Source organism: Tamandua tetradactyla, chromosome 10 (genome assembly GCF_023851605.1).
Source record: "Tamandua tetradactyla isolate mTamTet1 chromosome 10, mTamTet1.pri, whole genome shotgun sequence".
NCBI lineage: Eukaryota > Metazoa > Chordata > Mammalia > Pilosa > Myrmecophagidae > Tamandua > Tamandua tetradactyla.
Window position 1 is genome coordinate 58,209,505 of NC_135336.1, and position 25,953 is coordinate 58,235,457.

Sequence of the window (25,953 nt, forward strand, 5' to 3'; positions counted from 1 at the left end):
ATGAACTTTTTTATCAGGCCTGTGAATCAGTAGGGAACAAACCACTCGGATGATACAAAAGCTACAAAGTGCAAATGCAAGTGACATTTTCCTGAACACCACTGCTTTCTGTTCCTCTGTGGCTAGCTGAGGCTTCCATCACCCTATTTCGTTAAAGACTTTTAGAGAGCACTGACCCTAACGTGGCTTCTGTGTTTCTGAATTTTGGCATAGATTCACTTTAGGATGTCTGGCTGAAACTTGAGTTCTAGTGGGAAATTTTACACTCTCAGGAGGTCATGCCTCACAAAGTTATTCATTCCCTGTTGTGGAGACAAAGGATACAGGACACCGCCTGGATGTGGCTTTAGGGCTTGTAAAGCCTTCTCTGTGGAGGACAGTTTGTGGAATTCATCAAGCACCAGCATTAATATGGCTCTTCAAGTCAGATGAACTTTGCAAGGAATTACACCCAGAGTACCTCACTGGCCTGTAAGGATTGAATGAGATTATCATGTAAATTTAATTGTTTAAAGTTTGGCACAGTGGATATTAAACAAATACTGGTTTCTCTACACCTTTCCCACCCTGTCCCCACTTTCATTATTTCATTCAAAGAAGACAGCATTCTTTTGATTTAGACAATGTTATTCTGTTTACAAATGAGAAAATGGAAATTCAGAGAAATTAAAGGAAATTTCCAAAAATGAACATTCTGAACATGAACATCAGAATCATTTTTACTCAAGCCCATCTGATTCTCCCACCCCACTCTATTTTTAATAAAAATTACACCATCATCAAGGAGAGAACTGCCAACATTGTTTTCACCCTGCAGAATGCCTTTTAAGAAATAGAAAGACACTCTCAGATGGTCTGAACTCCTCTTGGCTCTATTAGCAACTTGAGCTCATCTTATCAACTTTCTATTAATAATCTGATTTGGAAAATAGGAATGTTATTCCATTTTTCAGAGAAGAGTATTGTAACTTGCAAAGGGTGCTTTTTTGCATCAGGAAATGAAATAATTGTGAGGAAATTTAAGGAGGAAAAGAGAAGAGCAAAAGCAACAAAGAATTAACATTATCCTTTATTTTACTATCTGAATTTTTTAATAATACTGCTGTTAATCTTTTGCTATATGTCTATTTAGTCTTTCACATTAGTGTAAATGTATTTCCTTAAGTATTTTTTTTTTTTTTGCAAAATCAAGATCATACTAAAGATTATTTTTTGGTAAAGCTGGCTTTTCTTTTCAGTTGTTATCAACACTTCCCATGCCATTAAAAAATCTTTGAACACATAATTTTTTAATGACTCCATAATTTTCTATTGTATAAATAATGCTGTGGATTGGACCGTGTCCCCACAAAGTTCTGTCCTAACTCCTGTTCCTTTGGATGGGAACTCATTTGTAAATAAGATCTTTGAAGATCCCTGTAAGATAAGGCCAAAGTGAATCAGAAGGGATCTTAACCCAATGCGACGACAGACCTTATAAGCGGAGGAATTTAGACACAGTAGCAGCAGGAATGAGGAGGAAAAAGGAGAAAGATCACCCTGTGGCAGAGGCAGAGCCTGCTTTATGTATTGCCAGTAAGCCACCACCAGAACGCCACAGACTTCTCTTCTTCAAGATCATAAGGCAATACATTTCTATTATTTAAGCCAACCAGTCTGTGATACTTGTCATAGCATCCCTGGCAAACTAAGACAGATGAAATATAATTTATGCATTACATATATATATACATATATATATAGAGAGAGAGAGTGAAAAAGAAAGACAGAGAGAGAGAGAGTTCATTTTTATTTGACTACCATACTGTGTCATATGCGATGTATTCATCATCTCGTTTAATCCTATTGATTTTACACACCATTATTTCATTGAATACTTGCAATACCAACAAGAAACAGGTATTTTAAATATTACGTATTCTAAATATGAAGAATCAGAATCCAGAATCTATAATACTCTTCCTTTAAAAAATATCCTATTTAAAAATCTCTGTGCATATATTTTTGCTGACATTTCTGATTCTCTTAGGATATGTTAGTTGATTCAAACTTTCAAATATTGTACTTTACCAGCAATTTAAGAGATGATCTGTTTATGTGGACCATTATATCATTTCAAAATATTTCCTTAAATGAGAGGCAAATTTTCCATTTTATTGTATTTAAGTTTATGTCTTTGGTTATCAGGGAAAAATATTTTAATAAATCTATAGGCCATTTAATAAGTCTTTCTGCTTCTGTTGATAACCTATTTCTGTTCATTATTTGACCATTTTTCTGTTAAGGACATTATCTTTTTCTTACTGATCTTAAGAAGACTTTGTTATTGGTTTATTAATCATTAAATATATGTTGCAAATATTTGTCCCTTATACGTTTGGAATTTTGAATTATTAGTGAATCACACTTATCCCTTATGCCGCACACACAGATATACTTTGTAGAATTTGTTTTTATACTGAAAAATGTCAAATTCACTGAAAATTTGAAAGAACATCACTGGGAAACCTGTATGCATTTAATCTATGTCACCAATTGTCAACACCCTGCTATATATCTGCTTGCTATCCATACACACACACACACACACACACACACACACACACACACACACATATACTCTCTCACACTTGCCTTTTATAAACTTTCCAAAAGTAGGTTGCAGATATCATGACTCTCCATCTCTAAACATTTTATCAAGCATCTCCCAAGAATAGTATTTCCTATGCAACTAAAACTTCATTAGGACACGTAAGCAAATCAAAAAATAATAGTATCATTCAACACACAGTCCACACTCAAATTTCCCCAGTTAGGCAGATAGGAGTCAAGATACACTATCAGCTTTAATATCCAAAAGGTTCCCCCAGGAAAGCTAAGTAAGAAGATAACTGGTACCAAAAGTCAAAACAGGCACACTTAATTCTATGCACTGAAATGTACCAATTTAACCCATCAATTCTATCATGAGTGGTTGGAAAATGGCAATCCAAGTTCTCCCATCCCCACTCCCAGCTACAAATTTCATAAAGTTACAATTGAAAAAGTTTATCTACGTAGCCTAGTCCTAGTTGTTCCAACCATACAATGTTTTCTAATAACTGAAACTCATCACAAGACAAGAATGGAGAAAAGCAATGTGTTTCTCCAAAAGAAAAAGAAAGGCCACATTATAACATGACAATGACTTTGGACACAATCTTAATAATGAAGTAAGTCATTCTTTCTCTGGGGAAAGAAATAAGGATAGAGAAAGGACCCAGAAGGATAATCCCAATGCTACCCATTCTGAAGAAATGAGCAGAACTTTCCCGCAATGAAACAATACTGTGAGCTGTTGCTTTATAATGTTGTTAATTATGTATTTTTAAAATATACATGTAACAAAGCTATCAATATAATATTTATTATTCCTTTCTTTTTCTTAATTCTGACAAAACTTTCACTAATCAAATGATCAATATTAAGCATCTAAATTTTTATGACTTATTTTTCACATCCAACTCTTTAGTTCATCTAGAACTTATTTTGATAGAGGGCATATCACATTACATTTTCTTTTGGAGAATTCTTCTAACAGTGCTGTCAACGAGACGTATAAACTAAGACATATATGTAAGTTCAAATTTTTGCCATATTAAAAACAGAGATGCAGGCAGAATTCATTTTAACAGTATATTTTATTTAACCAAATCTTTTCAAAATGTAATCATTTCAACATTTTATCAATATAGAATAAATTAATACTTTCCTTTTTTATCATAATAAGTCTTTGAAATCTGGAATATATTCTATACTTAGGAAATATTTCAATTCAGGCACAATTTTCATCAGTAATACTTATATATTTTGATTTCATAAATTTCCAAACTTAAAATCTCTCCAATAACCAAATCAAATATCAATTTTAAAATTTAAAATAATCATCTTTAAAGATGATTAAAAATTCAGTTCCTCAGTCATGTTATCCACATTTCAAGTGCCCAATAGCCACATGTGGTTAGTTGCTACTATGTTGGACAGCACCAATCTAGAGGGTCCATATTCTTTAGTAGTTGAGCAAAGACTCAATTATGTACATAAGGATGGAATCTTAAAGTTCAATATAATAAGAATATTTAAAGTACTTACTATCTATCCATGCATTTACCAATCTATCTATCTCTCTATCTCTCTCTCTCTATCAATCTATCTCTAACTATTCTTAGCATAATGAAAACTCATAGTCCAGGTTTACAATAAGTTAAAAATCATTTAGGAAGACAAGGCATAGATAGATAGATAGATAGGTAGGTAGATAGATAGATAGATAGACAGACAGACAGACAGGATAGATATGCTAAAATGTGTGGTAAATTTCACATCACATGTAGACATTATAAAATGTCAGAAATTGGAGAAAACAAGATGTTCTAAGCTTCTTTTGAAACTAAGAGAAAGTTGAGATTTGTTCTAGGCCCCAGAAATAACTCCAGTTTTAAAATGCATTTTGAATCTTACCTCATTCTTTTATGCTTTTCTCAGTAGTGTTGGTAAAAAAATGTTCATCTTGATTAGGATAAAAAAGTTCATTTCTCTTTTGTTAAAAATGACTAATCAATATAAGGTTTAATTGTATTTATAAGGATATTTGTACTTATTACAACAAAAACTGATTTCCCATACTATGCTACAAACATTTGTCATTTTGCAAACTAAATATTTCTTGTCTAATCAGCAGTTAAAATGAGAAAAAGCTTTTTTGGGGGGAGTCAACATTAATGTTGTATTCAATTGCTATTTCTTTTGCTCCATAGATTAGGAATCTGCTATACCCTGAAGTCTGGTGAATATCACCAGAATTCATACAATAAACCACTACTGAACTAGGGACTCATTCTGAAGCTGACATCTTGTCCTTTGAGCAAAAGTAATCAAATGGCATCATTTGACAATAAATGCATATTTGGATTTCCACTTTACAATACTAGTGTTGGGGAATATATAGATAGAAAAGTTCAATCAGCAACTACAAAGAGTGAAGTAGTTCAATTCAGTTCTGACTCTGACTACCAAGAATTAGGCCAAGCTCCAACTGTTAAGGGCAGTCTTCTGCAAGATTTCCAGTTTGGAGGCCCAGACCACCCATGCTTCTGACCAACTAGCTACAAACTGGGGAGTTCCACTACCTCGTTAGAGTTCAATAATTCCCTAGAATGACTCACATAACTCACTAAAAGCACCATATTTATGCTTATAGTTTTATTATAGTAAAAGGATACAAATAAGAGGCCAAAAAAGATATGCATAGGGTGATGCTTGGGAGGGTCTCAAGCACAAGCTTTGGTGTCCTCTTCACATGGAGTCAGACTGTGCAACTCTCCTGACACAGCAATGCCATTACCAGACATGGAAACTCACCAGACCTTTGAGTGTCTCAAATGTAGAGTGGCCTTATTACATAGACGTGATTGATAATCAATGCCCATGAGGTGGAACTCAATCTGCCCCCCCTCCCCTCCCAGATATTGGGGAAGTGGGGCTAACAGGACATGGAACAAACATATGGTTGGCTTTCTGGTGTGGCCCTACTCTGACTGTCATTGGTATATGGACTATCAAGTATGGTCTTGGACCCACCAAGAATAATAGGAGACACTCATATCACAGGAAATGCCAAAGGAACTGGGACAAAGACCCAGGCAAGTTTTTATCATGGTGCATAGGACCAGAAACAAGAATAAAATGAATAAACTGGTAAATCATGATAAATCTCTTCAACCTGAGAAGACAAGGTTTAAAGTCAATAACCACTGTCCATAGTGAGTAATAATTCTGAAGATATACTAAATCATCATCAATCATATGACCATACAAGATACACTGCTTTAAGGATTTTAGTGGCAGGATAGCTTCCTGTGTGGATAAGTGGTTCATACTACAACAAATTAGTAAAGGATGCTGTAAGATTTTGTAACCAGAGGCCATTGTAAACATGTCAGACTTCTGTTGATCCTTGGCATGGGTTTGGAACTCATGTATCTTCGCTGATTTCTGCACATGCCGCAAAGGAACAGACCATTTACATGCTCAGCTATAGGAATAAGTCATAATACGAAAGAAAGCCCTTCTAGCTATAGAAATACATGGAGGTGTGGGTGATCTTCAGGATATTCTAAACTTTGGAATTTGATTAAAGTTACTGCCCTGGTGTTATTTTCATGATTTCAAATACAATGCCTTCTTTTTGAGATCAGCGAGTCATATTATCCTGTGAAGTAATAGGAACCTCTATATGCTTGTAGTCATATATTGACAAAATTTGGATTCTTTCTATGGCAGAATCTGGGAATTTTTGATAGATTTGTTGATTCATTCCAGATAGGGTTTCTCAGCTACTGTTGAATCAAAGGCCTCTTGTGACACACAACGGTCCTAATTCAATCACAGACTGTGACCCAAGGGTAGCTAAAAATATGTCACCCAGATGCATTTGTTACGGAAGTTGGGTACTATCACTGCTTTTATAACTGTTCCTGTAGTAAAGGATAATTTGAGTTTTTATTATTTCGTTTTACAAGTGGCTAATAAAATGAATACACATCCTACTCAAGACAAGGCCTCTGACTTTCCTAGTAAATGTAACAAAAATAGAAATAAGAGAAAATAACCAGAAGAAAACAGAATTAAACAAAATGATATTGTTACTGAATAACATGGTCCTTAAATTAGGTCCAACTTGGGTATCGTATTGTGCAAGTGTGCTACAATCAGTCCTAAGAATAATTTTGTTACATCACATTCTACTAAATAGGCTAAATGATTTTGTTTCTTTTCTATTAGACTCATGATCTATAATTTGGTAATGAAAGAATTAAGAAAAATTAATCTACCATTTAGAACAAAGTTTTCATTTTTCACTGGACACAGTGAAAAGTTTACATTTTTCTCAATCTCTGAAGTGACAGAAATCATTTTCATGTGGAAGAGAGGCAGCTGATTTAGCAGGAAACGCCATGTTGTATTGGCCAATCCTGATTCTGGGCAGCCACTTTGAATGGTCAATTTCTGCAAGCAATGTCCATTTTCTCAGAAGATGAGGGGAAGCCTGAACTACAAGAGGAGGAGGAACAGAACAGGCATGCAGAAAGGGAAATAAAGTAAGCAACCGCTGAGATAAGACTAATTAGAAAGGACACTTCATGCATATTATGGACCCATTGTGATAATAAAACTGGAATCAAATTGCCCACTCAAACCACTTGAGACACTCTGCCTCTTTAATTTTTAAAGTTATGAAACTCTTAACACAGATGGGGATCAATTACCATGAGTTTGCGTACAAATATTTAAGCATTACAGTAGGCCAGAGTCAGTAGGAAAATTGAAGGCATGCAGCCAAGTAATGGTAAGTAATTGCTTAATCCCACGTCCCCTTTCCAATGGTCTCAGTTGGCAGCAATGGTCCTGGGTGACTTATTTTGATTCACTTACAGTGTTCTAAAGTTATGATAAATTTTTACAAAAGAAAACTGGTTCTGATGATGAAACCACCAAAACATTCAAATGGAAGGGAGTAATGACTCCAGTTAACTTCCTAACTGCTCAAATTCTTGAGATGACTAGTTTGGATGCATTCAATATAGAATAGAGTTGTCTAGTACGAGATAGAGGCAGCTCCCAGATTTCAGTGCTCTCTAAAATGGGCAACCTTGAATATTTATATTTTGGGAGATGAGCATTTAAACTGTCTCCCTTGTATGGGACAGTCGCAGAGTGCTTTGCTTCATGCAAATATAGTAAATAGTGCTTTACTTTATGCTGACAATAGTTTTGAGAATCAGCTAGCCAAAATAGCCATTACACTATGTTTTTGTTATGCTATCTAAGCCTAATTAGCTGATTCAGTGGAAAAGTCTCTAATCTTTCGTTCCATTCCATAAATTCTTGAAGGATTAATATTATTTCCATGAAGTGAGGACCAAGGAATAAAAACAAATTGGTCTAATAGACAAGGAAATGGAACTTCATTTTTATTTCAGAAAAACAAGCCACTAGAAGTCCAACAAGTGTTTCAGATTTGTGGTAAACAATAAAAATAAGCAAACCTCCATCTGCTGTCTGTATTTCCTTGAGGAAAACCTCTATCACTCTAAACCTACTGGCTATATGAAAACTACCTATGGAAACATAACATGTAAAGAGTGACTGTTTCCTTTCTTTTTACTATTTCCTATTACTTAACAATTTCACCATTTATAAGTGAATTTACATTCTCTTTCTGTTCTACTTAAAGCACTGCTTTAGTGCATATTTAAAAATTAATCTATTGCATATAAAACAAGTCCATTCCCTGGTATTTCCCTTAATTCCTTCCAAAGGGTATTGCCTTCACAGTAATAAAGATTTGCTTGTGAAAAGAAGCTCTAAGCCATATTAAAATATATATATATATGTGTTCTCAGCCTGCATGGCCACCTGTGGCACCGCCTGCACTGAGGGACAGCATGAAACCTGATCTCCATCTCAAGAAATGAATAGAATGCAAAAAATGCAGGGGAGTACCAACACTACATATTCCACCAAAAAGCTAATCAAACTTCTATGTCAGGCCCTTATTTTATTGCCTTGAATCTAGAAACAGACAGTGTCAATCCATAAAAACAAAATACACAAAGAATTTAGCATACTAAATGTTAAAAGAAATACAGAAATATGCGTTAAGAATCTCTTTCCTTATTTTACTTTTTCTGAAGTTTTCACTTTATTTCTGTCCAAAGCTTACAATTTATTAGAATTATAAAAAGAATATTGGCACAATGTTGGCTAATATTGGCACAGCATTGAGTAAATGATTCCACACCGACTTCCTTGAATCCACGTAAGAGTTTAATAGGTAAGACTGAAAAATGACTGCTCTCTATTGCTACATAGGCCAACATGGTTAGTGGAAGGAATAGTTTTTCTTTCTTCCAACCACTTTGTGGTCTACTTAGGGGTGGGAGGCTGCTAAGAGTGGGATAGGAACTAACAGCATTACATGCTACAAAGAGCAATAGCCTGAGCAATTTTCCTAAGCCCGAGCCAAGTGCAAAGCTCCCCTACTTCTCTGCCAGCCACATGAGAGTAAGCTGCACAGTGATCTCCACAGGGCAAATTCCGTGACAGAAACTGAATTCTGTGGCCAATTGCATGGCGGCACAGGTTTGCCTGGAGTACGGAATTCAAATATTGCATATTACAGACATTTTTTTTCTTTCCAGAAATAAAGACTTTTACTTCCAAAAATAAAGAATTTTAATAACACAGGTGTCTCTGCTTGACTTCTTTGCAAGAAAATACCTTCCAGCAAAGGAAAATTGAGCAATGTTATTTGGAAATATAATATCATTATGATCAGTATTTTTAATATCAAGTCGAATAGAACTGTATCCCCAAATCCCATCTTAATATCACTCAAATCAATGTTGTATCCTTTAGTTAAAATATAAGCAAATTTTTCTTGAGATCTGACCACTCGATGTATGGTGGCTATTTTCCCTTTTTAGAATGCTGTAATTTTTTTTTATAAAAATTATCTCTTCACTTCTAAAGAGATAAGAGAAAAAATGAAATGGAAAAGTTCAATTGACAGTTTAACCTTCTGTAGATAACATTTAAACCAACTACTCTTCCCATATCCCATGCCTGAAATATAAATAAATTGGATTTGATGAGGCCTACACATTCAGTCTTATTTTCTCCCATTTAAACTTTTCTCATATAATAGAAAAATAGCAATGATTCTTCTCAAAAGAAATATTCTTCATATAAAGTCACAATTAAGCACAAATAAGAGTTGAGCAATCAAGAGCTTAGTACAAAACGTATTCCTTATTTCATAAAATTAGAGAAGATAATCTTAAAGATCATCTAATATAATTACCCTCATTTTATAAATGAGAAAAAAAAGAGGTATAGAGAAAGTGAGTGATCAGTGACTACTAAATGGCAAAGCTGAGATCAAAATGTCTGGACTTTCAATCTTGAAGTTTCTTCTTTTTTTTCAATTCTACATACTCATGTTCAATAAAGATTAAAACAGGATAGCAATTACATGATTGATGAATAGGTACCTAGGACTGACTAAAGGAAGTGTGAAAGAGTGGAAAATTGCTTTAAAATGATTAGTTCAGTCAGGATCACAAGAGGAAACAGACTATGCATGCAAAGAGAATTAACTGTGCAAGGGTTTAATAAATGGACTCTTTACCAAGGTATGGGCAGGGTTTAAAGAAATCACAAAAGATATTGCCTGAGTCCAGGGCTGGAAATAGCCAAGCTATTACTACTCCTAAGACTAGCCCAGGGAAGTGCATAGGGGAGGGAGGAGTTCCTAGAAGACAGAGAGGGTGTCCAGTAGAGAGGGCAACTTTGACAAGAGCTCTGAACTTTGGTCCAGAGGCAGAGCCAATGTGAGGCGATTCTCCCAGGAGGGAAGCAGGGGACTGTGCTGGCCTCCCTCTTCGTCCTCTGATTTCTAGTAGCAAACTCGCTAGATGATAGGAGGGCCTCTTGACACAGTCTAGGTAGGGCAAAGTGTGGATCTAAACGAAGTAAACGAAGGTATACAGGTGACATGTGGACAAGGAAAAGAACCATAGGGAAAGAGCTAAAATAGAAAAAAACATCAATTTAAGAATGAGAAGCAAAATTGTTTTAACTCATTGCAAGGGACAAGACAGTGCAGAATGAAATGGTTGAACGAAGCCTGTATTGGATTATTAATAGAGAGCTTGCAAAGTCAGGTTTCTGAAGAAAGAGAAGAACAAATGGAGAGGAGGAGGAAAAGTTGAGTGGGAGACACTTTCTAGTGGGTGTGATGGGTATAGACAGGTTAAAATTGCTTTAAAAAAATCCTTTTCATTTAAACCTGTTACAGTAGGACCGGGGCAAGAGAGAAAGTTCTATTGCTTTATATATACAACATTAAACTGTATACTGCATGTGGATATTATAGATTACTTCAGTCGATGAAATATATTCACTTAACCTGAAATGCCTTCCATTTCCTTGGTTGGCAAGGAGATTTTTGAGTCATTTCCTTGGTGTTCAGCTGTCTAAAGTTTCCAGCATTCCACTCTATGCCCCCCATGCTTCCTCTGTTCACTACCAGCTCACATCTTTCCTGAACTACTCCTGACATACATCACGTCCATCCTAAACCATTCCTGGTCTACCATGCCTCCTCTGCTACTGCTCTCTCTAGCTTCTGTTGTCTAGGATTTGATTTCTTTCAGAGGAACCAAGCTATATAGAAACAAGAAAATAAAGTAGAGAAATATACCAACTACGTCAACTTGTTTCCCAGTCTTATAAGGAAGTAATAGAACCTGCTTCCCTTTGCTACAAGTCTCAGTGTTAATTCTCTGCCCCGTTCACATGTCTGTAGCTCTCATTTTGTTTCCGCCAGCAAGAATCATTTCAACTTCCCTGATTTTTTTGCCAATCAAAACACAGCCTTCTTTTGCTAAGACATTTAGCAAACTCAGAATGAATTTTGGGGGGCCTTTTTTTTTTGCTATCACTTTTTTTCTCTGAGATTTCATTGCCCCCAGTTCCTGCATCTACAAAAGGTAAATAATAACAATAGCTTCCTTGCCATAGATTGTCAAAATCACACATTTCGTTTCCCAGACCATGCACTCCACCTAAAAAAAAATCATGTGACATTATCCATGAAAAGTCCTGATCAAAGTGCTGCACATAATAGAAGCTCTTTAAATGTTAACTGTTATTACTATTGCTTTCTAAATGGCTGTCTATGATAAGTAGATGACTTATTGTGAAAGATGGCAATAAAATAAGCTTAGGGGTCAAGGCTGCTCTACGAATTATGAAAACAAAGAACAATGCAGTCCCCATTATAACTCCTTGGTGTCAATGAGTTCGAATCATCTGTAAGAACAAACTGGTATTTATTTCAGAAATGGCACATTATTTATCCCCATTAATCAAATGGGCAAGTTCAGATTAAAGTTATATCTTATGAGGTTGATAGCATTTTTCTAGAACTGTGCTTAATGAATCATATTTAGTGCATTCAACTTAATCTTGAAATAAACCAACAGAAATATTGCACATTATAGTTCTGTAAGTATTTTGAAATGCAACAAGAAATAACTTCATGAATGAATCATCTAAATACATGATGGCCTTGGAAAGACCTGCTATGCTATAACCACACAATCTAGATAGAAATACAGACCAGCTCACTGAAATGAAAAATATGGTTCTAAGACTAAAATAAGATTGACAGAATTACACAAACTAACCCAAATTAAAGCCACTTCTATATAATGCATGAGATAAATGGTATCTAATTACATAGTGAAATAAATATGGTCCTCTGCTTTTTTTAGTTGGATTATATTTCAAAATATAGAAAACACAGAAAAATAATCTAACAAACACCTCATACCCCCCTCTCAGATTTAATAAACACATTAACACATTTTCTTTGGATAATTTCGGAAAGACATAAAATAGTAAAAACTGAATGGAAGTCTTTTTTTGTGCATCCTATCATTTATCATTCTTGATCCTATCATTCTTGATCTTATCATTTATCATTCCATCACCTTGCATTCTGGACATAATCACCATTCTAAAGCTGGAGTGTAACTTCTCCAACTTCATATTTTATACTATTTAGAAATAAATACGTATGTGTGTATTTTTATTTTATGTATTTCAAAAATTTTAATGGCAGATATAGTCTATGAAGTTTTATGAGTTTGCCTTTCTCTCAGCATTTTTCTTTTTATTTAATTTCTTTACTCATTGCAACTGCTTATATAAAGTCATCCTAATGATGAATATATATTCATCATCCTAATGATGAATAGAGTGTTTCTTAGATTTTTACTATAAACAACAAAGCTGCATTGAATAACCTTGTCGCTATCTCCTTATATAAATATTGAAAGATACTGAAAAGTTTCTCTGAAGTAAATTCAGCACATAGAAGTGGAATTTCTGGGTCCTGGTCAACTTAACTAGATATTTCCAAATTATATATACAATCATTACCAATATATGAGGGGTTTCTTTTTTCCATATCCTCACCAGCACATGGTATTGTCAGAATTTTTTTAGTTTATTAATGCAATGAATATGAAATAAAATAATAATATTTAGATTTTATAAAAGCCAAAGTTAAACTTTTGAATGAATGTCTTTTAAGTCATAAATTAACAGGTTATAGATATGAAGTAGTTTGCTAAATTTTTACTTAACCCATTTAGTACCTATCTTGAACATTATTCACAATGATTAAACCATAGCAGGGTGGGCCACGGTGACTCAGCAGGCAGAGCTCTAGCCTGCCACCTTGGAGACCTGGATTCGATTCCAGTGCCTGCCCCACGCGAAAAAACAAAACAAAACAAAACAAAAAAAAACATAGCAGCAGATTCCTCTTCTTTCCAAAGCCGGGGAGGATATTTGCCCTGAGTCATTTTCCTAAAGAGCAACTGGATATCAAGCCAGAACTCACTTACCTTAGTGTATTAAGTCCAACCTTCTCTAGTTAATCTACACTTTTGTAAATAGAAGCATCTTTTAAAACCCTTCAATTTTCTTCTTTTTCTCTCCTTCCTCCTCTTGCTTCTCTTCTTTGCTCTGCCTCTTTCTTTTTCTTTTTTCTTTTTTTTATTTTTTAGTAACAGCCTATATTTAAATATACTCAGTTGTAAAGTTTGAATTGGTTAGCCACTTCTTAAGATATGGCAACAATTACTTCCCCCAGAATCTTTGCATTTGAGTACTTTTCATTAATATAGCAGCAGAATTCAAAAAGCTCTGTAACTTTTCATTTGGAGTTAAACAATTCTCCTAAACCTGTCTTTTCTCCTAGACATCTTCCATTGTTCCTAAACATACATCCTATACTCGAGCAGAAGTCCTTACCTTCTATTCACCAAATACACTCCATATTTTTTCCCTCTGTGTCATAGGTGATACTATAACCTGTACATAAATATTTTTATATTGCTTCTTATTGCAAATTACCACAAATCTATTGGCTTAAAATAACATATTTATTATCTTACAGTTCTGAGGTCAGAAATCCAATGCAAGACTCACTGAGTCAAGATGTGTTCAAGTTTGCATTACTTTCTAGAAAAAAAATCTGTTTCCTTGATGTGTTCCACCTTCTAGAAGCTTCCCACATTCCTTGGTTTGTGGCCCTGTTCTTTCATCTTCAAAGCGAGCCTTATTGCATTTCTCTGACCAATTTCCCAGTCTGCCCCTCTTTCTAATCATAGTCAAAATTGAGCCACCTAAGCAAGCCATGATATTCTATCTCAAGGTCCTTAATTTAATCACACCATACAAAGCCTCTTTTGCCTTGTAAAGTAACAGAATTTCTGGGAATTAGCAACTGATATATTTGGGGTCCATTATTTTGCCTATCACAACTTTCTTTTATTCCTTCTACCTAGCAAAGTTTCCCTTTTTACTCATAGAGTTAGAAGATGTAGTAGGTGTTTTACACTAAAAAAGATCATTCAATTCAACATCTCTATTTACAGAGAAGACCACCAATCTCATCGCTACGGGAGAGTAGTGTTTTTTGTTTTGTTTTGTTTTTTGTATGCTGCATGGTGGGGTCATATTTCATTCTTTTTCCATATGTGTATCCACATGTGTAAATCCTGTATTATTGCAGCACCATTTGTTGAATTTTTTGTTTGTTTGATTTCTTTGTTTGCTTTGGGAAGTGCACCGGCTGGAAATCGAACCCAGGCCTCCCTCAGGGAGAGTAGATTTTTAACAAATGTTTGTTATAACTACTGAATGAAGTTATGTGCACTTGTGGCCTCAGCTCAGATGATGGTATTTCTTTGAAGGCTTACTTTAATTATGTCAGTTTAAATACAGTTCTCACCCCAAACCTCTCTAACATTTATTGTCTGAACATAAATTTGTAATCACTTGTTTTATACAAGGACAAACATTACTTCTATCCTCTCAAATATTATATTTCTTATGTTTGAAATGTTCTTTATTTTTTTCTTTATTTTATTTCTCAGTCAGCCATTCAATTATGATTCCACTGTAGTTTATTGTGCCATAGTTTACAATCTGAGTCAGTTCTGTACCTATGAGCAACATCCAGGCTCCCTAGTTCTATTTCCTTTCTGAGCTCTTCTTTGTACTCCCCTTACTAGAAAGCATATCAAGGCAGGATGCCATTTCCCGGGGCAGGTTTTCCTTTCTCTTTTCTTTCCTCCTTTTCTAAATGAAAGTGGGATGGCAGCTCAAGTTGGACTCACACCCAGACCCAGCTCTTTTTAATTCATGCAGGAAGAAGTAGAAATCCCACTTCAGCCTCAGGTCATTGTGCATGTTATATTGTTTTTTTCTTCTGGGAGAATCTTTCTATTCATCACTGCTTAACCCATTTTCAGCCGATTACCTTCATATAGTAGGCACTTAATAAACACGTATGAAATGCATAAATGAAAGGATCTATGAAAGACAGATGTGAAAATCAGTCTTTTACTGATCCATGTTAGCATGTCTTAATGTGGGCTGGTGGGGCAGGAGGAGTAGGTAGATTTTCTCAAACTCCCTGGATACTCCAGTCCATGAGAATCCCTCTCACTGGTGACACATATTTTTAGGAGGTTGATGTGATTTTTTTTTTGAAATGTTAAAAGGGAATGAGTTGTCTTCTATGAAATATAAATGATAAAGCCCAAAACAACCACTGTGGCCTATAAAAGAGGTAGTAAAATCCTCTGTGGATCATAGTAACAGAATAATTCCAAAAGTATTCCAGAAACGCTTTCAGTCACGATGCTGTTATTGGTCAAAGCATCCCTCTAAAATGACGTCATTCAAAACACAACATATATAAGCATTGACAAGTTAGTATATTATTATAGCTACATGGTTTTATTTCTTAACACTCTGACAGGTCTTCAATATGTTGCAGCATCTGATAGTATCCTAGTACAGTGACGATTTCTTTTAAAAATTCTAAATTAATGAATAAATGGATATCTCATTTGGTGGAATATCGTTCTCAGATACCTATTGATCATTGTTATGTGCAAGAAAGTGTGAGAGATGCACAGATTCTAGCACTGAACAAGACATAAATGCTCCCTGTCATTAGGGGTAAGAGATAAGGAAATAATGGAAATAATTCCAAATAAAGAATTATTTGTAACCGTACATAAGCCTCCCTAGTTGAAGATAAATCAAGACGTTCTTTCTAGTATCTAATCCTCATGGCAAGATTAACTTTCAACTTGAGGTCATTAAATAAAGCCTTTTTGCTTTTGAATCTGTCACTTATGCTTTTTCTTTACATTCAAGTCCCTGCCTTCCTAGATTGTAGCAGTGAGACTACCTGGGTGGAAAGTTGCACTGGTAAATACGGAACATATATTTTGGTATGTAGGGTATTTTTTAAAAGTAGAAGTCCTATACATACTTAATTTGTAGTATTAACTTATCTAGCTGAAACCTGGATTTAAATAACGTTTCATTATGAAACTTTTGCACTTATTGGTGTATTCTAACATTATTATTCTTTACAACTTTAACAGTTCAAAGGCAGAGAGAAAATATATTTTTCTTCCTAGATCACTGATGATAAAATAGAGGCATGGAATTCTTAAATATCTGATTCTAAGTCATATAATGAGTCCTGTTTGGAATCACTAGTAGGAATCAAAGCGTTTTGTTCAATGGGTTCAACAATGAGCCATTCATCTTCCTTGGACATTATGTATAAGTAATAACAGCTCAAGTTTAAGAACAGTTCCAGCAGCCATGGTATCTATATTCATTGCACATTACTGCATTTAATTTTCTGTTTATGAATTCAGCATATTTTCTCCGAATTGGATGTGGTTCAGTATTTTATTATAGGAAATAATTTTTTTCCTGCAGACTGTCAGGAAACAGTTACCCAATTTTACTAAGCTGTAACAATGGTTCTTATCCAACAAGCTATTGTAAGTAATAAAATGGAATCAATTCCCTGGCTAACCCCTCCAACTAAGGATTTCTGTGTGAATAAATAAAATAATAGATGGTATCTCAAAGACGAATGTCCAATTTATGTGATATCAGTTTACTTTTTACTCTTAATAATGAAAGAGTTACAATTTGGGATTGAAATGTCTCAAACTATGGTGATATTTTGCAAAAAAATATAGAGAAAATAAATAACTTGGTACCCTAAATATAAATTAATACATTATTCATAAATAATAATAGTATACATTAAAAAGCTGATTTTCCATAACTTATATTCCCTGAATATTTTAATATTTTATGAATATAGATATTATAATACATATCTTCTATTTTAGTCTCAATTTTTCTTCCTCACACTATTAAAATAAAATCTTCACATTTTATATTTTCTAATGATGACTCTCAAAATAAGTGCACTGACCCAGAAATTTGCTCAACAGTGCCCTGTCAGTTGTCACCTTTGTACAATCATGTGAGGAATTATCAATATTTGGACCAGGTAGTCTCTATTATCTTTATCATTTTATGCACGACTGCTTTATTATTCTGTAAAGCTTCATAAAATTAATAAAAGCTGAATAATGTTAAAAATGTAACATTATAAGTATATTATTACAAGTGCAACCTGAAATATAAGAAATCAAAAAAGAAAAAAACTGACAAGTAACATTATAAGTACATTATTACAAGTGCAACCTGAAATATAAGAAATCAAAAAAGAAAAAAACTGACAAAATTGGAAATTTCAGAGAATAAAAAACAAGATGAGCAGGATAATATGAACACACATAGAGAAATATATCTGAATTAGAAAGAAGGAAAAGAGCATTTGAGAGTGGCGCTCTCTTTTTTTCATTCTGTTATTCCTACCGTGATAATATTATCTTCAGCAACAATCTGAATAGACAGCTGTTACTTTGGGCAAAATAAAAATGTTCATCTTCTGACTAGACCTCTTTTCTGAGCTCCAAACATAACTATCAACTATTTTGTCACATTTCCTCTTAAATGTCTTCAAAATGTCACTGCCATAGACTTGATACATTGACACCATCCTTGGTCCTGCCTTTCACTTTACCTGACATATCCAATCCATCATTAACTCATTTTTTCTCTATTACCTCCTGAATATATCCAGTTTTCTCCAATTTCAATTTTACCACCTTATTCTAAAATTCCATCTTGGAATATTGCAATATTTACTTAATGATTCTCCCTAATTCTTTCATGATTCCCTTCCAGTATCCATGCTGCAAATGGCAACCATTTTGACCTTTTTGAAATATAAATCATGTTATGTACCTCACTAAAACCATCTAGGAAATGACAAATATGGCTTCAAGACCATAATCTAGTCAGTAACGTATCTCTCAAGTGAAAATCATGCTTCTGTTTGATCTCTCTCCACTCTTATTACCAAGATCTTTTCAGCAGCACATTCTCACTGTACTTCCTCCACCAGAGTCTTTACTCATGCTTTCTCCCTGGTTGGAATGTTCTGTCCTTCCCTCTTCCCTTAATAAATTCTTATTCATCTTTCAGATATCAATTTCCTGGAAGTTTCTCCAAAGAGAGAAACTATCCTTAACCTATTGGCAAGGTCAAAATGCTTGATTATATGGCTTAGAGAACTAGACACTTTCCTTTTATTACACTTACTATATGACTGCTTTATCAATATCTGTTTCCTCCCCTAGACAGTAAATTATTTTATTTTGTTTTGTTTTCTTAACATTTTTTAAAAATTGTGCAATATAATATAGATACAAAAATAAATTTCAAAGTACATTGTAACAAGTAGTTATAGAACAGATGTCCGAGTTTGGTATGGGTGACAGCTCCACAATTTTATGTTTTTCCTTCTAGCTACTCCCAGACACTGGAGACTAAAACAAGTATCAATAAAGTGATTCAGCAGTCACATTCATTTGTTAAATCCTATGTGCTCTGTTATAACTCCTTCTTCCCCTAAGGATCTTCCTCACAATCTTAAGGGGTATTTTGGGCTATGTGCATTCTGAATTTAAATGCTATCAACAATATGAGACAGGAACATATAAAATGTGGAACTAGTTGATGTTCTGGAGAGACTGGCCCCTCTGGGTTTCAGGACATATCTGATCTAGGAACCCATCTAGAGGTTGTAGGTTTCTGGACAGTAATCATAGTGCATGGAACTTTTGCAGAATCTTAGATAAAGCCCTAGGCATTCTTTAGGGCTGGCAGGAATAACTTTGGTTGGGGGTTGGCAAACAATGGTAAACAGCAATATCTAGCTGAAGCTTGTATTAAAGTAGCCTCCAGAATAACCTGTCAACTCTATTAGAACTCTCTCAGCCAGTGATTACTTATTTTGTTACAATTCATTTTCCCTTTTGGTCAGGAAGGCATTGTGGATCCCATGGTACCAAGGCCAGGTTCATCCCTGGAATTCACATCCCATGCTGTCAGGGAGATCTTCACCTCTGGACCTCATATCCTATGTAGGGGGAAGGGTAACAATTTTACTTGCAGAGCTGGGCTTAGAGAGAGGCCACATCTGAGCAACAAAACAGGTCCTCTGGAAGTAATTCTTAAGCATAACTATACGTAGGCTTAGCTTCTCTACTACATAAATAAACTTCACAAAGGAACCCTCAACATCCAGGACTTGGCCTATTAACTTGGAAGTCCCCAATATTTGAGATAGTATCAGGGGTTTCCCTATTGATAAAGCTTAATAGTTCCATATTTTTTCTCCCATCCCTCAAGGGATTTTTACAATACTTTTTAATTACCTGCTGAACATACTCTGTGATGTATCCAGGCATTATATTAAGCTACACAGACTTACAAGCCCTCATTCCCATTCTGGGCTCCATGTATTTAAGTTGTTTAAATGATCCATCCATTCAGATAGATTGAGTTAGATTATGTGCTACAGAAAATTTAGGTTTTGGACAAAACAAACCTCTCTTCCTTTGGTCTCATTGGGTAGGTGAAGTTCTAAGATACAGACAATGTCCTCCTTACCCCTGTGTTCTGATTTACTTTAGTCCTGACCTGATTGGCTTCAGTCTTATCTCCAATTGTAGCTTGATCTCTTTTTCAGTTTCGTTAACAATTGTTATATGTGGCAATGCTGAATTTCAGACCCACAGAACTCCTACTCTGAGTCTTTGGTGTAACATAATTACCCAAAGTTCTCGAGAAATAACAGGTTACACATATGTATAGCACAGCCTCTCAAAATCTAGAAATAACAATTACAGCTCTGGACTAAAAGTGATGGCTATAAGAGCTTACAATCTAGGCGCCAATTTTCTTGTAAGTATTTTCTAAAAGGGACCATACAATATTTGCTCTTTTGTTTCTGCCTTATTTTGCATCACATAATTTTCCCCAGGTTCATTCACCGTGTTGCAGGCTTCACAACTTTGCTCCTTTCTGTAGCCACACAATATTCGATCATATGTATACACCACAGTTTATCACTTTACTTCTCAGTCAGAGCATCCTTCAGCCACCTCTATCTATTGGGCATCATGTATAAAGTCTAAAGTCAACAACCCATGTTCCACATTATCCTCATTTAGATGCATAATCATCAATACTCTCAGGTTTAGACAATTTGCATTGCTCCCAAGGGAAAAATAACTGATGAACACACTCATCAAAAAGAAAACCTAAACCTCCCTTAACTCTTGTCCTTCCCCCTCAATTATTTACCCCTAGTATTGCTGTGGTACTGTTGATGTCTTCTGTTAAACATAGACTATAACAGAGTTCCAGTAAGATGGCAGGATAGGATAGATCGAGTTTACCCCTGCTCCAAGGAACAGATAGAGAAGGGATAAGAAGGTGACTGGGATGGTGATTTCAGGATGCAAGAGACCTGGGAGTGTTTTCCACACCACACAGGGAGGCCCTGGTTACAAAAGCTAAAGAAATGTGACACCGAGAACCAGAGGCCTTTCAGCTAGTGCAAACAGCCTAACGTACAGCTTTCCAGATGGAAGCCTAGAGCCCTCAGGAGTGCACGGACAGGAAGACGGTGACAGGAAGTAAACCAAGCCACATTCTTTGAACACGCTACCCTCAGATGAGCTACCTTGGCTCCATAACCCACAACTCCCTACACACCCAGCGCACTTGAACTCCATCACCCACTTCTCCACCAGGCTCCAAGTGCCCCTGCCCTGACCCTCCCACCCACATATCCACCCCAGAACCTTTCAATGTGCATGCAAGCATGAGCCTGCCTCTCCCTCTCAAGCTCGCAGGCTTGCCTCACCCCTCCCAAGACCCACAAAATCCTGTCCAGCCCCTAGACCCCTACCTCCTACTTCCTGCACCCTGCATCCAGACTGTGGGCACTCACCTTCATGCCCAGGCCACATCCACCCACAGTCCATACAGTCGCGGAATCCCGCTCTGCCCCCTTTAGCTCTGCGCACCTGTACATCAGCTTCAGGCATCCTCACATCCATTCACATCCTCGTGTGCACCCCTGCCATGTCTCCTAGCTCTGGACAAGAGCTGACCTATGCATCTGGGACACACATGCCTCCAGCCTATGCAGATGCAGCCCTGGCCAGCTGCCCTGGAGCTCTGTGCATGCACACGCAAGGATTCCACCCTCGAGACACACACATATGAACAGCCACATCCTCCTAGCAAGGAACCCATGCATCTGTGCACTGACCTCTTGACCCCAAACCCCAAACCCCATCCCTAGCAGACCGGTGCCTTGCTCCCAACCTGGGAGGCACTCACGTGTGCCTCTGTGCTACATAACCCCACCCTGCATATGTGTGCACCCCTGCCCCAACACCGCTGCAACTGTGCACCCATGCCAGGGCCCTGGAAATCCAACATCACCCCTCCCTGACCCACATCCTGCAAACCCGTGACCTGTGCCGCACGTCTACACACTTGCACATCTGTATCCCACCCCCTTTGGACTTCTCACCCTGTGCAAAGACACACACGTGCACTGCCCTCCCTGTGCCCCAACCACTGTGCCCGTATTCTACACCCTGACACCCATGACCCCCACCCTACAAGTGCCCACCCCATCCTGCCTGAGAACCAGCCCCTGTGTATCCACACAGCCCCCCATCTGCCTCCCACTGTGCCCTGCTTCTGTGTCCCCCATGTCGCACCCTACTCCTGTGCTCCAAGGCTTGCCTGAGCTGCACCCCATCCCCATGGTCCCCACAACGCACCTCTACAATCCTGAACCCTACACCTCTCATTCACAAGCACCTGCATAGCGTCCCAGACGCGTGCCTATATCTGAATGGCAACCAGTCACTGCACTGTCATTCTCCGCCCCATGCCCTGGATCCTGCTGCACATCCATCCCACAAATGGAAAGCTGTGGAATACCGAAGAAAATCAACGTCCAAAGTAATCTGATCAAGATATTTACATGCCTTGAAGGTAACAGAAGATCACTAAGTATATCAAGATGCAGACAGTTAAAGTCCAGCCCAATAACAAAATTAAAACACCAGAGGAGACACAGATATTGGAACATCTAATCAAAAAATGTTCATATAACTACTAAGTAAAATCGATGGGTACCTAATGACATAAAAGAGATCAAGAAGACACTAAAAGAGCATAAAGAGGAATTTAAAAGAATAAATTAAAAAATAGCAGATATCATAGAGATTAAAGATGCTTAGATCAAATAAAAAGTATACTAGAGACACACAACAGCAGATTTGAAGAGACAGAAGAAAGAATAAGCAAACTAGAGGCCAGGACAACTGATTTTGAGCACACAAAAGAGTAAATGGCAAAAACATGGAAATTTTTGAGTTGGATCTCAGGGAAATGATGGACAAAACACAGTGCACAAATAAAAAGAATCATTGGTGTTCCAGAGGAAGAAGAAAAAAGTAAAGGGTAAGAAGATTAGTTGAGGATATAATGGGAGAAAATGTCCCAAACCTTATAAAGGACATGAATATGCAAATCAAAGAAGCCCAACAAATTCCAAATAGAATAAATATAAATAGGCCTTCCCCAAGACACATACTAATCAGTCTGTCAAATTTTGAAAAGAAGCAGAAAATCTTGAAAGAAGCAAAAATACAACAATCTACTACATACAAGGGAGACCACATAAGACTGAGTTTGAACTACTCAACTGGGAAAATGGAGGAGAGAAAGCAGTGGTATAATATATGTAAGATCCTGAAAGAAAAAGACTTCCAACCAAGAATTCTGTACAGAATAAAATTGTCCTGCAAAATTTAGGGAGAGATTAAAATATTCACAAATAAATCCTGAGAGAATGTGCCAACAAAAGACTGGCCCTACAAGAAATGCTAAAGTGATTTATGCCAGCTGAAAAAAAAGACAGGAGAGGGAGGTCTAGAAGAGAACATAAAATTGAAAAGTACTAGTAAGGGTAACTTAAAGGATGAAAAGATAAAGAGGGAAAAGAATATATAGATCTAACTAATAAAATCCAAAGGATAAGAGTGGACTCAAGAAATGCCTTTTCAGTAATAACTTTGAATGTTCATGGACTAAACTTGCCAATTAAAAGATACAGATTGGCAGAATAGATTAAGAAATATAATCCAACTATATGCTGTTTACAAGAGGTTCATCTTAGACACAAGGATACAAATAGATTGAAAGTAAAAGGATCAAAAAAGGTATTCTACACAAGCTGTAACCAAAAAAAAGCAGGAGAAGCTATACTAATATCACACAAAATATACTTTAAATATTAAGACATCATAAGAGAAAAAGAATGACACTATATATTAATAAAAGGGACAGTTCACCAAGAAGTTATAAGAGTCATAAATGTCTATACTCCCAGTCAAGGAGCGTCAAAGCATATGAGACAAACAATGGCAAAACTGAAGGAAGTCATAGATATTTCAATAATAATGGCAGAAGACTTCAATGCAACACTCTCCTGTATAGTAGAACAACCAGACAGAGGACCAACAAGGAGATAGAAACCTTAAACAATTTGATAAATGAACTAGACCTAATAGACATATATGGGTTTTATACCCCCAAAACACCAGTATATACATTCTTCTCTAGTGCTCATAGAACATTCTTCAGTATACATCATATGATAGGGTACATGAATTTAGAAACATTGAAATTATTCGAAGCACTTTCTCTGATCACAACAGTATGCAGCTGAAAATCAATAACCACCAAAGAATGAGAATTTTTACAAATACATGGATATTAAACACACTCTTAAACAACCAGTGGGTCAAAGAAGAAATTGTTAGAGAAATCAGTAGCTATCTGGAGCATAGCGTCCTGAGAAATCTGCAACAAAATTACTTCAGCTAATAAACAATTCAGCAAGGTGGTAGGATATAAAATTAATGTGCTAAAATCAGTAATGTTTCTTTACACAAGCAATGACTTAACTGAGGACTCAATTAAGGAAAAAATTCCATTCAAAATAGTAACTAAAAGAAGAAAGTATCTTGGAAAACTTAACTAGGGACATAAAGGACTTGTACCCAGAAAACAACATAACACTGCTAAAAGAAACCAAAGAAGGTCTAAATAAATGGAAAGATATTATCTGCTCATGGGTAGGAAGGTTAAATAGTTAAGAGATCAATTCTACTCAAACTTATCTACAGACTCAACACAGTACCAATAAAATTCCTACAACCTACTTTGAGGACTTGGAAAATCTAGTTACCAAATTCATCTCGAAGGGAAAGAGACCCCAAATAGCTAAAAACATCTTAAAAATAAAGAAGAATGAAATGGGAGAATTAACACATCCTGATTTTAAATTTATTATAAAGCCACAGTGCTCAAAACAGCCTGGTACAAAGATAGAAATATTAACCAATGGAATTTAATTGAGAGTGCAAAAATAGACCAGCAAAACTATAGTCAACTGATCTTCAATAAGGCCCCCAAATCCACTAAGCTAGGTCAAAATTTTCTTTTCAATAAATGGGCATGGGGGAACTGGATATCAATAGCCAAAAAAAAATGAAAGAGGACCTTTATCTTATACTCTATACAAAAATTAACTCAAAATGGATCAAGCACCTAAATATAAGAGCTGGTATCATAAAACTCCTAGAAGAAAATGTAGGGAAACATCTTCAAGACCTAGTCATAGGAGGTAGCTTCCTGAAATTTATACCCAAAGCACAAACAACAAAAGAAAAAATAGACAAATGGGAACTCTTCAAAATCAAATGCTTTTGCGCCTCAAAAGACTTTGTCATAAAGATGAGGAGGCAGCCAACTCAATGGGAGAAATATTTGGAAATCACACATGGGATAAAGGCTTGATATCCTGTATACATAAAGAAATCATATAACTCAACAACAAAATAACAAACAACCCAATTATAAAATGGGCTAAAGATATAAATAGGCATTTTCTGAAGAGCAAATACAAATGGCTCAAAAGCATATGAAGAGAAGCTCATTTTCGTTAGCTATAAAGGAAATGTAGATCAAGACTACAATGAGACACCATCTCACATCTATAAGAATGTCTGCTATTAAACATCCTGGAAACTACAAATATTGGAGGGAATATGGAGAAATTGGGACACTTACGCACTGCTGGTGGGAATGTATAATGGTTCAGTCACTATGGAAGACAATAGGCGGTTCCTTAGGAAACTAGATATCGAGTTACCCTATGATCCAGCAGTATCACTACTTAGTATATACCCAGAAGAACTGAAAACAGTAACACAAAGAGACATTAGTACAATGATAGCAGCATTATTCATAATTACCAAAAGTTCAAAACAATCCAAGTGTCCATCAACAGATGAGTGACTTAATAAAATGTGGTATATATACATATGAGAGAATATTATGCAGCTGTAAGAAAAAATGGCTTCCTGAAGCACATGACAGGATGGATGAGCTTTAAGGACATAGGCCAAGTGAAATAAACCAGACACAAAAGGA

The 25,953-nt window shown here is 36.0% G+C and overlaps 1 protein-coding gene across 20 annotated transcripts in view; it reads right to left on the reverse strand.

Moving 5' to 3' along the window:
• The window catches only part of CSNK2A2IP (casein kinase 2 subunit alpha' interacting protein), a 287,809-nt gene that overhangs the window by 195,425 nt on the left and 66,431 nt on the right, over positions 1-25,953 (reverse strand). For 2 of the 20 annotated variants that reach the window (XM_077118677.1, XM_077118675.1), the window contains exon 2: positions 177-469. The exons of the other annotated variants lie outside the window; for them this stretch is intronic. The gene's annotated coding sequence lies outside the window, so the exon portion shown is untranslated. The remainder of the gene's footprint in view (positions 1-176; positions 470-25,953) is intronic. 20 annotated transcript variants of the gene reach the window in all.